Below are 12,073 nucleotides of genomic sequence, written 5' to 3' on the forward strand. Positions count from 1 at the left end.
ACGCCTTTGCCTTGCCACGGTCTCCTGAAGAACCTGAAAAACATTAAACCACAACTGTAAGCCCGAAAGCTTAGTGAGATATCCCCAAAATACCAACCACATATACCATACACGCATAACATGCCATATCATAACAAAACACAGAACAGCCATGCACTTCGGGTCTACTGTGTGACTGGTCCGCCGCATCGGCCTTTAGTCCACCTGGTCCACCCTCCGAGTCTAACCACATACATCGAGTCTACATTGTGATTGGTCCGCCCGCACCGGGCCTTCAATCCACCTGGTCCACTCTCCGAGTCTACAGTATGACTAGTCCGCCCGCACTGGGCCTTCAGTCGGCCTGGTCCACTCTCCGAGCCTCGGCACGTCTGGTCCGCCCTCTTGGGGCCTACAGCCTATCCGGACCGCTCATTGGGCCTTCAGGATAACCGGTCCGCCCTGGGTGTGTTGGCCTACAGCACAAAGCAGGTCCCGCCTCAACCCAATCCCAGTCCAACAACCATGTGCACATAAACATTCAATCATATAACAAATCACATCCAATCAAACCGATCTAACAGATCACATAGCATAACATCATCCTAACCAGGATACCGACCTAACTGGTCACTAGCATAGCATCATCCTATATACCAGGATTCCGACCTTAACCAGGTCTCTAACATATACCATCCTAACTACCAGGATGCATCATAGCAAAGCAATAACATGACAACGATACCCGGATCACAATCCGATAAAGGGCCGGCCTTGGTGCCGTAGACCATGTTGACATAGTGATGATAACTCACCTCACAATTGCCGACTGAACAGATAAGCCCAAGCTGCTCCGACCACTGACACGATCTCCACCACTAGCCAACACCAACACTGAACTCAAAACAATATCCAACAGTTATCAAAATGCCCCTAGAAGTCAACTGGTTAACCCTTGGTCAAAGTCAAAGTCAAAGTCAACCCCTGACTGACTCTACTCGCCGAGTCACCCCCGAGACTCGCCGAGTCCAACAACTCTGAGTCCTTTCACACTCGACTCACCGAGTCATCCCTTGACTCACCGATTCACAACTCAACCATAAGAAAGGTTAGGACCCCACGACCAGACTCGCCGAGTCCAAGGCTATCTGCAACCAACTCGCCGAGTTGTTCTTCCTACTCGCCGAGTTCCTGCCCATATTCATCCAACCCGCCGAGTTGTTCTTCCAACTCGTTGAGTTCCATCCTATCTTCAAGCAACTCGCCGAGTACACCCTTGTGACTCGCCGAGTACACCCTTGTGACTCGCCGAGTACCCCTAGATCTGAAACCATACAGAGGCTTTCCAAGCCATGTAGAAGCTCTAAACCAAAGATCTACTCTTCTACAAGCCATCCATCACATAAAGTGGCAAACTTTACGTGGATCCAAAGAGATCTAGGCATTTTACACTCTAGGACTAGGGTTTGGGACAAAAGAACTTCACCAACAACTCTTGAGCATAGACTTTATGGCTTTTTGGATCATTAACAACCTAGATCTGAGGTAGCAACCTCAGATCTTACACCAAACTTGAGATGGACCTCATTAATGCCCCCAAACCCCCCCCCCCCCCACAAATGATAGATCTAGATGCACAAAAGCTCAAACAGAAGATTTTTACCTCAAATGAAGGCTCCCACTGATGAATGAACCAATTCTCTGCAAAGCCCCTTGCTCCACTCTTCTTGCTCTTCAATTTCCTTCCAAGATTACCTCCTCCAAGGCTCTAATCTCTCACCAAGGAAGGCTCCCACAAATTTAGGGTTTCTGGAACTCAAAGGGAAGGTAAAGAGGCTGGGGAAGAAGTGTTATGTTCTTTATATAGGGCTCAACCTCCGAAATTAGGGTTTTCTCCCCTCAGCACCAACTTGCCGAGTCCACCCATGCTACTCGCCGAGTTGGTCACTTAACACGCGACCAGAGTTGCGACCCTACTCGCCGAGTCCACTCGTGGACTCACCGAGTTACCCTCTCACACTTACACTTTTAGCCCTTCAACTCTACTTCTGATATTTCGGGATGTTACAATTCTCCCCCACTTAAATTAGGCTTCGTCCTCGAAGCCTGTGGCAACACAACTCCATAACTACTCTCGCACTGCACCACCTGGCATTAACCAGACCAGGTTCCTCAAAGCACAACCACCGAAACCCAAAAACCCAATTTTCCTTCCCGCAGTGTTCTGACCACCGCTTTAATCTGGCCACTGGCCTCACCCTCTGACAACCACACTTATCAACTTATCAACTTAGTACCACTCCATGATACTTCACTTGCCCCAAATCACAACAATCACTCGACTCATACGAGTTAGAAATAACCATGAACCACTGTAATTCCTGGTCTGAGCCCAACTTTATCCACTCCATGCTGACAGAATGACACATCCTTCAGCCTCAGAGCAAGCCCCATGAGTTCTCCACCGCAATCTCATACCCATGCTGAACTGGCTCTAGCATCTTCGGGTTGGGAAAACCCGATACACTGACGACACCTCCAAACATCCCCCAGGATGAATTTTCCACCACATACATAAATCCTTGATCAAAATCAAACTGGAAATCCAAGATTCCATCCCTGCATTCCTTCCGAGCCTCTTGGCTCTACACCCTCGGAAATTCCTTCCGTGACCTCAACAAACATCCAACCCGGACGTGATCCCATACCACAGCCGCAGACACACTGCTCATCAACCATGATTGGAACACCTCAATCATAACTTTGCACTACTGCTTTCACTTCCGTGAACTTACACTCCCTCTCAGAGCTACATTCCTTTCCCTTTCTTACCAAGGAAAATCCACTTGGTCGCCGTGTCACTACAACAAGTGCCACAGTACTCACCCAATACTACACCTTTCTCTTATAGCATAACTGCTATCCCACACAGGCTCTGGATCCACTCACAAGGACTCTCAAGTCCATGCTCTACCTTCCACTCACCATGATCAATACCCGGGGCCAGACCTTCCGACGCTAACACGTCGCGACATACTCAATTCATTTCCACTTACCAATCTATCAACACATGCTGAGTCTTCAACATGATCGGACCGCCTTTCCAGGCCTTCAGCCCATCTGGACCACTCTCGGAACCTTCAGCAGGTCTGGACCGCCCTCCAGGGCCTTCAGCTTGTCTGGACCGTTCTCTGAGCCTTCGGCCTGACTGGTATGCCCACCGGCCTTCAGTCTATCCAGACCGCTCAACCAGCATCCAACATCCCGAATTATCCCTCCAGGAAAACTCTCCCATGCATATTGTTCTAGCCCTCTAGGGGTTCCGAACTCTATCTCCACCCTACATACTCAATCCCGGCTCGATCCCAGGCCTTCCACAATCAATCACCTTTGGTCTGTATCCCGCCCCGCATGCCTGCCACTTACTCATACCAGCCTACGCTCTTGGCTGACACAACTGCTGCTAAATCCCAAGCAGCTAAACAACCTCTCATGCTCATCGATCTTCCGGAGAATTTTCCAATTCTCCCCCACTTAGAGCACTGACTATCAATCACCGGTCACCATCACCGACCTCCATTATCAATCCTACACAACACAATCCCTTACACGCGATCTGGTTCCCACTAGAACGAGCAACCTTCACAAAATCACATATCAACACCGATCATCTCGGCTCGAAAGAAACCCGACCTTCAGCAACCACTCCTCAGACTGAAGATGATACCCGACATTCAGACCAAAAGCCAAATTCCCACTAATAACCCTCATGAATGATAACCAAAGAAATTCCCTACACCAAACCCTTAACCACACCATAACTCTCAAGGAACAACGAATACAATACCATAAACCACACAACGAGACTAGCAGATATACAATACTCCAAAATAATCACAAAATAACAAGACATCAAGGAAGAAACATACCCACCGCTGCATCTGGCACTGCCCTGACCTCCTCTGCTGTAAGCTGAAAAGCACGACCCTGAGCCCTTCGGGGCTCTGCTCTACGCTGACCTCCACCCGTAATCCTCAAAGTGGACGGTGCTGGAGCCTACACCGGTCCCGCAGCAAGCTGTGGACAGTTGACCCTCAAGTGTCTAACCTGATGACAATGATAACAAATCCTCAAATCCCGACCCGAGGCTGCCTGCCGACAATCCCTCGCATAGTGCCCCTCCTTTCCGCACTTGCGGCATGTACCACCGGACCTGCAAACTCCGGTGTGACCCTTCCCACACTTCCCACAATTGTGGCTGCTCTGATCTCCAAATCTAGAATCAACGGTTTTGGACCGTTTCGGCACCGACTGCGACTGCACCGGAGCCTGCCTCTGCTCTCGCAACTGCAACTCAATCTCTAACTCACATCTCCTGGCGGCCTCCTGCAACTCCAACAAGGTATCGCACCTCTGCGTAGACACAAACTGCCTGATATCCCTCTTGAGCATACTCAGATATCGGGACATCTGAGCCTGCTCCGAAGCAAACTCGGGGCAAAACATCGCCCTCTCAGTGAACATCTTGGTGATCTCCGTCACCGACTCCGAATCTTGCTTCAGCTCCAGGAACTCCTGAGCCAACCTCTCTCTCTCTCTCTCAACCCGCGGCACATAACGAGTGCTAAACATCTCCCGGAATTGATCTCATGAAACCGCAGCCCTCTACGCGTCGAAAAACGACCCCGTGGTCAATCTCCACCAATCCTTTGCCCCGAGCCTTAAGAGGTTCAGAGCACACCTCTGATCAGCAGGGCATGAAAACGTGAAGAAACACCCCTCCACGTCCGACAACCATCTCATAGCAACAATCGGGTCCTAAACCCCATCAAAGGTAGGAGGCTTCGTATTATCAAAGTCCCGATACTGAAAACCCCGACCAGCTCCTCCCCCTGCCGCTGCTACAGCCGCTGTAGCCGCCGCGGCAGCCGTCTCTATGAGAGTCGCATAGAGCTCATCAAAATACTCAACCATGGCTGTCTTGATCGACCCAAACAGTTCCGGCAACTCAGCCCAAAACAACGCAGCAACCTCATCATCCAAGATCTCACGAATCCTGGCATCCAACTCGCATGTGCTCATCTGACCAATAACTTCGGGCGGTACTGACCCACCCTGACCGCCCTCTCCTGCTCCCGATCCGGATCCGGATCCACTCCCAACATGCCTCGAAACCTCCATACTGAAAACATCGCAAGATATCAGATACTTCCCACTAACCCGGGAACCAACTTCCAATCCATCCCCAGAGGTTATGGTTTCTTTGATACGCGTATGGGTCCTGTGCTTTCAGTAGTACGGGCCTATACTACCTTCCACACCTACCCATATTTATATCAATTATACCACAACACCCTAGTGAAGAACATACATAACAAGCACTCAACCCTCACTCCTAGAGGAACACTGGAAGTCTCCCACAAGGAAACCCTAAGCTAACAGGCATCATAAATCAGGAAACATTATCATGAAATCCTGAAGATCCCTAGCCTTGTACTAGCATGCTGTTCTATCAAAGCTTAGAAACAAATATCATGTATGGTATTTTGGGGTTACTTACTGGCTCCTGCTGATCGTACCTCCGCGTCCTCCTTTACTCATTTTGAAAACCATTTTAAATTCTCTTTTGAAAACCCTCCTCGATTTGAGACTGCATTCACACGAATGTTCCTCAAATTCACTCAAACCAAGGCTCTGATACCAACTTGTAACGACCATAAAATTCCAACCAATTTAAACTTTTCAAAAACAACCCGATTTCATAAAATTATTACAAAAAGGTTTTCAATACAATTATTTCACAGTCTTCCCAGAATCACATCACAAAACATAATCATGAGGAGCGGTACGATCACGCCTTTGCCTTGCCACAGTCTCCTGAAGAACCTGAAAAACATTAAACCACAACTGTAAGCTCGAAAGCTTAGTGAGATATCCCCAAAATACCAACCACATATACCATACACGCATAACATGCCATATCATAACAGAACACAAAACAACCATGCACTTCGGGTCAACTGTGTGACTGGTCCGCCGCACCAGCCTTCAGTCCACCTGGTCCACCTCCGAGTCTAACCACATACATCGAGTCTACAGTGTGATTGGTCCGCCCGCACTGGGCCTTCAATCCACCTGGTCTACTCTTTGATTCTACAGTATGACTGGTCCGCCCGCACTGGGCCTTCAGTTGGCCTGGTCCACTCTCTGAGCCTCGGCATGTCTGGTCCGCCCTCTTGGGGCCTATAGCCTATCCGGACCGCCCGCTGGGCCTTCGGGATAACCGGTCCGCCATGGGTGTGTTGGCCTACAGCACAAAGTAGGTCCCGCCTCAACCCAACCCCAGTCCAACAACCATGTGCACATAAACATTCAATCATATAACAAATCTAATCCAATCAAACCGATCTAACAGATCACATAGCATAACATCATCCTAACCAGGATACCGACCTAACCGGTCACTAGCATAGCATCATCCTATATACCAGGATTCCGACCTTAACCAGGTATCTAACATATACCATCCTAACTACCAGGATGCATCATAGCAAAGCAATAACATAACAACGATACCCGGATCACAATCCGATAAAGGGCCGGCCTTGGTGCCGTAGACCATGTTGACATAGTGATGATAACTCACCTCGCAACTGCCGACTGAACAGATAAGCCCAAGCTGCTCCGACCACTAACACGATCTCCACCACTAGCCAACACCAAAACTGAACTCAAAACAATATCCAACAATTATCAAAATGCCCTTGGAAGTCAAATGGTCAACCCTTGGTCAAAGTCAAAGTCAAATTCAACCCCTGGCTGACTCTACTCGCCGAGTCCCCATGCACAGAACTTCCCCAATCCGCGACTCAACTCGCCGAGTCACCCCGAGACTCACCGAGTCCAACAACTCTGAGTCCTTTCACACTCGACTCACCGAGTCATCCCTTGACTCACCGATTCACAGCTCAACCAAAAGAAAGGTTAGGACCCCATGACCAGACTCGCCAAGTCAAAGAACATATTCGCCGAGTCCAAGGCTATCTGCAACCAACTCGCCGAGTTGTTCTTCCAACTCGCCGAGTTCCTGCCCATATTCATCCAACTCGCCTAGTTGTTCTTCCAATTTGTCGAGTTCCATCCTATCTTCACGCAACTCGCCGAGTACACCCTTGTGACTCGCCGAGTACCCCTAGATCTGAAACCATACAGAGGCTTTCCAAGCCATGTAGAAGCTCTAAACCAAAGATCTACTCTTCTACAAGCCATCCATCACGTAAAGTGGCAAACTTTACGTGGATCCAAAGAGATCTAGGCATTTTACACTCTAGGACTAGGGTTTGGGACAAAAGAACTTCACCAACAACTCTTGAGCATAGACTTTATGGCTTTTTGGATCATTAACAACCTAGATCTGAGGTAGCAACCTCAGATCTTACACCAAACTTGATATGGACCTCATTAATGCCCCCAAAACCCCCCACAAATGATAGATCTAGATGCACAAAAGCTCAAACAGAAGATTTTTACCTCAAATGAAGGCTCCCACTGATGAATGAACCAATTCTATGCAAAGCCCCTTGCTCCACTCTTCTTGCTCTTCAATTTCCTTCCAAGATTACCTCCTCCAAGGCTCTAATCTCTCACCAAGGAAGGCTCCCACGAATTTAGGGTTTCTGGAACTCAAAGGGAAGGTAAAGAGGTTGGGGAAGAAGTGTTATGTTCTTTATATAGGGCTCAACCTCCGAAATTAGGGTTTTCTCCACTCAGCACCAACTCGCCGAGTCCACCCATGCTACTCGCCGAGTTGGTCACTTAACACGCGACCAGAGTCGCGACCCTACTCGCCGAGTCCACTCGTGGACTCATCGAGTTGCCCTCTCACACTTACACTTTTAGCCCTTCAACCCTACTTTTGAAATTTCGAGATGTTACAATGAACCTATAAATAAGATTTATCAATGATTCCAAGTCATTATACTGATTGAAATACTTACAGGAGAGGTGTCTAGAATGGTCACATTGGGTTTGGTTGTTGGATTTCAGAAAAGTTATATGCTGAAATGGTCATGCCTCCCAACTGTCCTGCCTGGTTGATCCTTACTTGATAGATCATGAAGTAGTCTCTAAATTAATGATGAATCTAGACTAATAATTAGTCGTAATGAATATTAGACTAAAATCTAGTGGTAATGATACTAGGTTTCATTGAAGGAAAATAAATTAAGCGAAGCGTTGTCCAAGTTGGAATCATCACTTTGACAAGTGACTGGATAGTCCCTTCATGAACATGATTTTAATACAAGTATTGATTAAAGTATTAAATATATGTTTATGTGTGAATTAACATACCTGATAATACATGATGTTTTAGGATGAAAGAGTAAGCTGAAATTAATTATGAGGAATATTGGGTAGCATCTTCTTATAAGTACGAGTGAGATATACACGGAGAATAGAACTTTAAAATATGTCATTAATCCAGGAGCATGGATTAGACATGGTCATTTGTCCTTAGTCCGAGAGTATGGATAGGACATAGTTATTTTTCATTAATTCAGGAGTATGGATTAAGACATAGTCAGTTGTCCTTAGTCCGAGAGTACGGATAGGACATAGTTATTCGTCAGTGATCCGGGAGTATGGATTTCCGCTTTACTTAACTCTCATGTATTTGGAATGTTTGATTGATATACATTGTTTTCCTTTATGGATTTATAAACATTTTTATTGGAGATTTTATTATTATGAAAATGAAATTTATGGTCTTAAATTTTGGGGCGTTTCAATGTTTAGCATGATGAGCCTTGATATCGTCGGTTCGGGTGGCTGTTTATCTTGTCTTCAGGGTTAAGGTAAGTCTTCTCACTATATTTTGTAGGATGCTAGCTGTGTTTGTGAGTCTTGCATGTGTATGTTGGGTAGGGCCCATTTACTATATGTTTGGCTGGACCCATTTATTATATGTTAGGTTGGGCCCATTTACATGTATATTGGTTTAGGCCCATTTGCATGATTGGGTTAGGGCCCATTTATATATGTATGTTGTGTTGGGTCCATTTACATGATTAGGTTGGGCCTATATGTATGTACGTTGGGTTGGTCTCATTTTCATGTTGGGATGGGCTCATTTGTATGGTATTTTGGTATTTGGGGAACTCATTAAGATTGGTGCTTACGGTTTGTGGTTCAACATTTTTAGGTACTTTTAGTTCCAAAAGGAAAGGCTCGGCTTGACTGCACAACATCCCCTGATGTCTTTTCCACATTGATTATATTTTTTACTCTGATGTTCAATTCACTCTGATTGGTTTTGGAACAAATGGTTGTATGGAATTAATGGTTTAAAAATAAAAAATTTATCGGTATTTTTGGGATGTTACAAGTTGGTATCAAAGCCTTGGTTTGAGGGATTAGGGTGCAGTCTCAGGCGCGTATGAACTCAAAATGAGGAATTGATGATCATTTTAAAAAAATCTATAAAGGTTTGTGCAAAAGAAAGGGATGTGATGTGTGCAATCAGCCGATCTCAAGTAAGTGATTCCCAGAATACCCATACATGTTGATATGTTATATGTTATGGAATGTTTTCATGTTGGGATAGTACTAAGGGTACCTTCAGAAATTGCATGATAGAACGATGATTTGTGATGCCATGTATCCTAAGAGAAATTGGATGTTATGCCTTATTTTAAAATCTATATTGGTGGGATTATTTGCTAAGTCTATGCTTAAAAATTGTATACAATTATGACCATATAGCCCTAGAATGACTGATTTATCCTTATTCCATGTTCCTCTTTTGGTTGTGGGCTTAGGGTAGAATCATTTATTCGATAATTTTTTGATCCCGTATTGTGTATAATTTGCATGCATATGGTAACCGGAGCTGTTGGTAGAAGTTCCTAGCACCATAGAAGTTAGTGAGTTGGGGGGATGCCTTTTTAGGTTTTGTGGCCTATTGTGTGTTACCGCCTGAATGTTTCTTGATTTGTGTTTTGTGACAATCATATTGATGTGAGTTGACTACTAAATGAATATGTTAAGTTACATTTTGCAAAGTTTAAATAATTTTAGAATGATTGATTTGGTCTTATTGTGCAGCTCTCGTTTGAGTCTACCTGTTGTAAGATTGGGTCTTTTAGTTGAAAGATTATTTAAGTTTTCTTGAATGTAATTGTATTCATGAAGTAGTTAGCTGACATCATTAGGAGTTTTTCAGCAGCTGGTGGCAGGGTGAAGTGGGGATCCTAAGAGAGCCTATGAAGTGCCTTATTGTGTTTGGTACGCTATTTAGTGGGTTTTAGGAGTATCAGTATGAGGAGGCGAATTAGAGGATTTGGGATGATTCTTTAGGAAAGTATGGATAGGTGTGGAAGGTAGTATTGGGCTTGTACTCATGAAAGCACATGATCTGTACTCGAATCAAGGAAGGTCACAAGGATTCTAAGAAGCCTGTAGAATAAGGAATTCTATGGGTATGTTTTGATCATTTGTATGGTTGTTTTTCATTATGGTGATGAGCACTCGTGGAGGAGGTTCTGGTTTTGGCTCTGGTTTTAGTTCAGGCTCTAGTGTTGAGCCAATTGATGAGAGGATTCACAAGTTCGTTACATATGAGATCACCCGTTGTATTTTGGATGCGACTCCTATGATGTTTGGTACCATCAAGGAGGGGATCATGAAGCTGCTGAATGAGAGGCTTGGAGGTTTTCATGGTGAGTTCAGGGTAGAGTTTGCACCGGCTATTGAGGTGTGGCAGTTGGTGAGGGAGTTTCAGGACCTTTGCCATACGATAGAGAACGTGGCGGAGATCACCGCCAAGTTTAGGGCGAGGGCTTTGTTGGTCTTGTAGTACACTACAGATGAGAAGATGAAGAAGACGAGGTACCATGATATTCAGGAGTTTGTGAGCCTGTCAAGCTACAAGACCTTGGATGACATGATTGCAAGAGCTCGAGAGTGAGAGAGTGAGCTGTAGCTACAGACCAAGTGTAGTCCAGAATAAGTTTTGACCATAGTGGGCCAGGCGAAGAAGCCCAAGACTCAAGATTCACAATCGGGAGGCCATCAGGGCGGGGGCAGTTGTGCCAAGTGTGGGAGGACTCACGATGAGAGTTTTCATGAGCAAGAAAGGGGTTGTTTTAGTTGCGGCCAGACTGGTTATTTTAGTAGGGATTATCCTTGGGGTTTCGATCTGATTTCTTTTCACTGCAACCAGGTGGGCCATAAAAAGGTCGATTTTTTGAGGTTGGCGAGTTGAGTGGTGAGGGCGCCTGGTCCAGCTACTCTAAGAATTACTAATGGTCGCAAGGGTAAGGTGGAGGCTCCAGTAGTGAGGAGACGAGTTTTTCAGCTATAGGTCGAGGAGATCCGAGTTCCATCAGATGTTGCCGCACACATATATCATATTTATTTCCTTCATTCTCTTATTATCAATGTTTATGATCTTGTGATTGTGTGTGAGACATTATGTTCGGTTTATTTAAGTCTCCACCTAAGAATCGGAATTTCTTTATGAGTGTATGGTTATTATCATTCGAGGGTTTTGTTGGATTAGTGTCTAAGTCCATAACTATAATTGGTATGTAATTGACCCAAGAGTAGCATGGTCCATTTGATTTGCATATCGTCAGGACAATTTGATAGGATGGATTTTTGAGAAGAAGTTATTTATGGTTTATTAATATATTATAAGTTTTAATATATTAATATGAAATCATATTATTTAATTAGTATTGATCAAGAATTAATTTGGAATTAATTTTGATCAATAGATACTAATTAAATATAAGGGGTTGATTTGGTAAATCATTCATTCTTATAAAATGGGCTTATGATCCATAGTTCTTAATGTTGGGATAAACCCATGTGGTAACCCATGGATACTCCATGGAGGTTTTAACCCATGGAGCATGAAGGATATGAAAAGTCATTAAGGTTTACATGGTGTAACCCTAGTTTGCCACACTATATAAGTGCCCCTCTAGCTCATGAAATCGGCACTTAAGTGGAATACTATAGGGCTAGCCGATTTGTGTGTGCAAGGAATCTCTTCTCAAGTTATCCTTTGTTCTAGATGTGTCGTGATTCC

The sequence above is a fragment of the Lactuca serriola genome, chromosome 7, assembly GCF_051521515.1.
Source record: "Lactuca serriola cultivar US96UC23 chromosome 7, Lser_US96UC23_V15, whole genome shotgun sequence".
Lineage (NCBI taxonomy): Eukaryota > Viridiplantae > Streptophyta > Magnoliopsida > Asterales > Asteraceae > Lactuca > Lactuca serriola.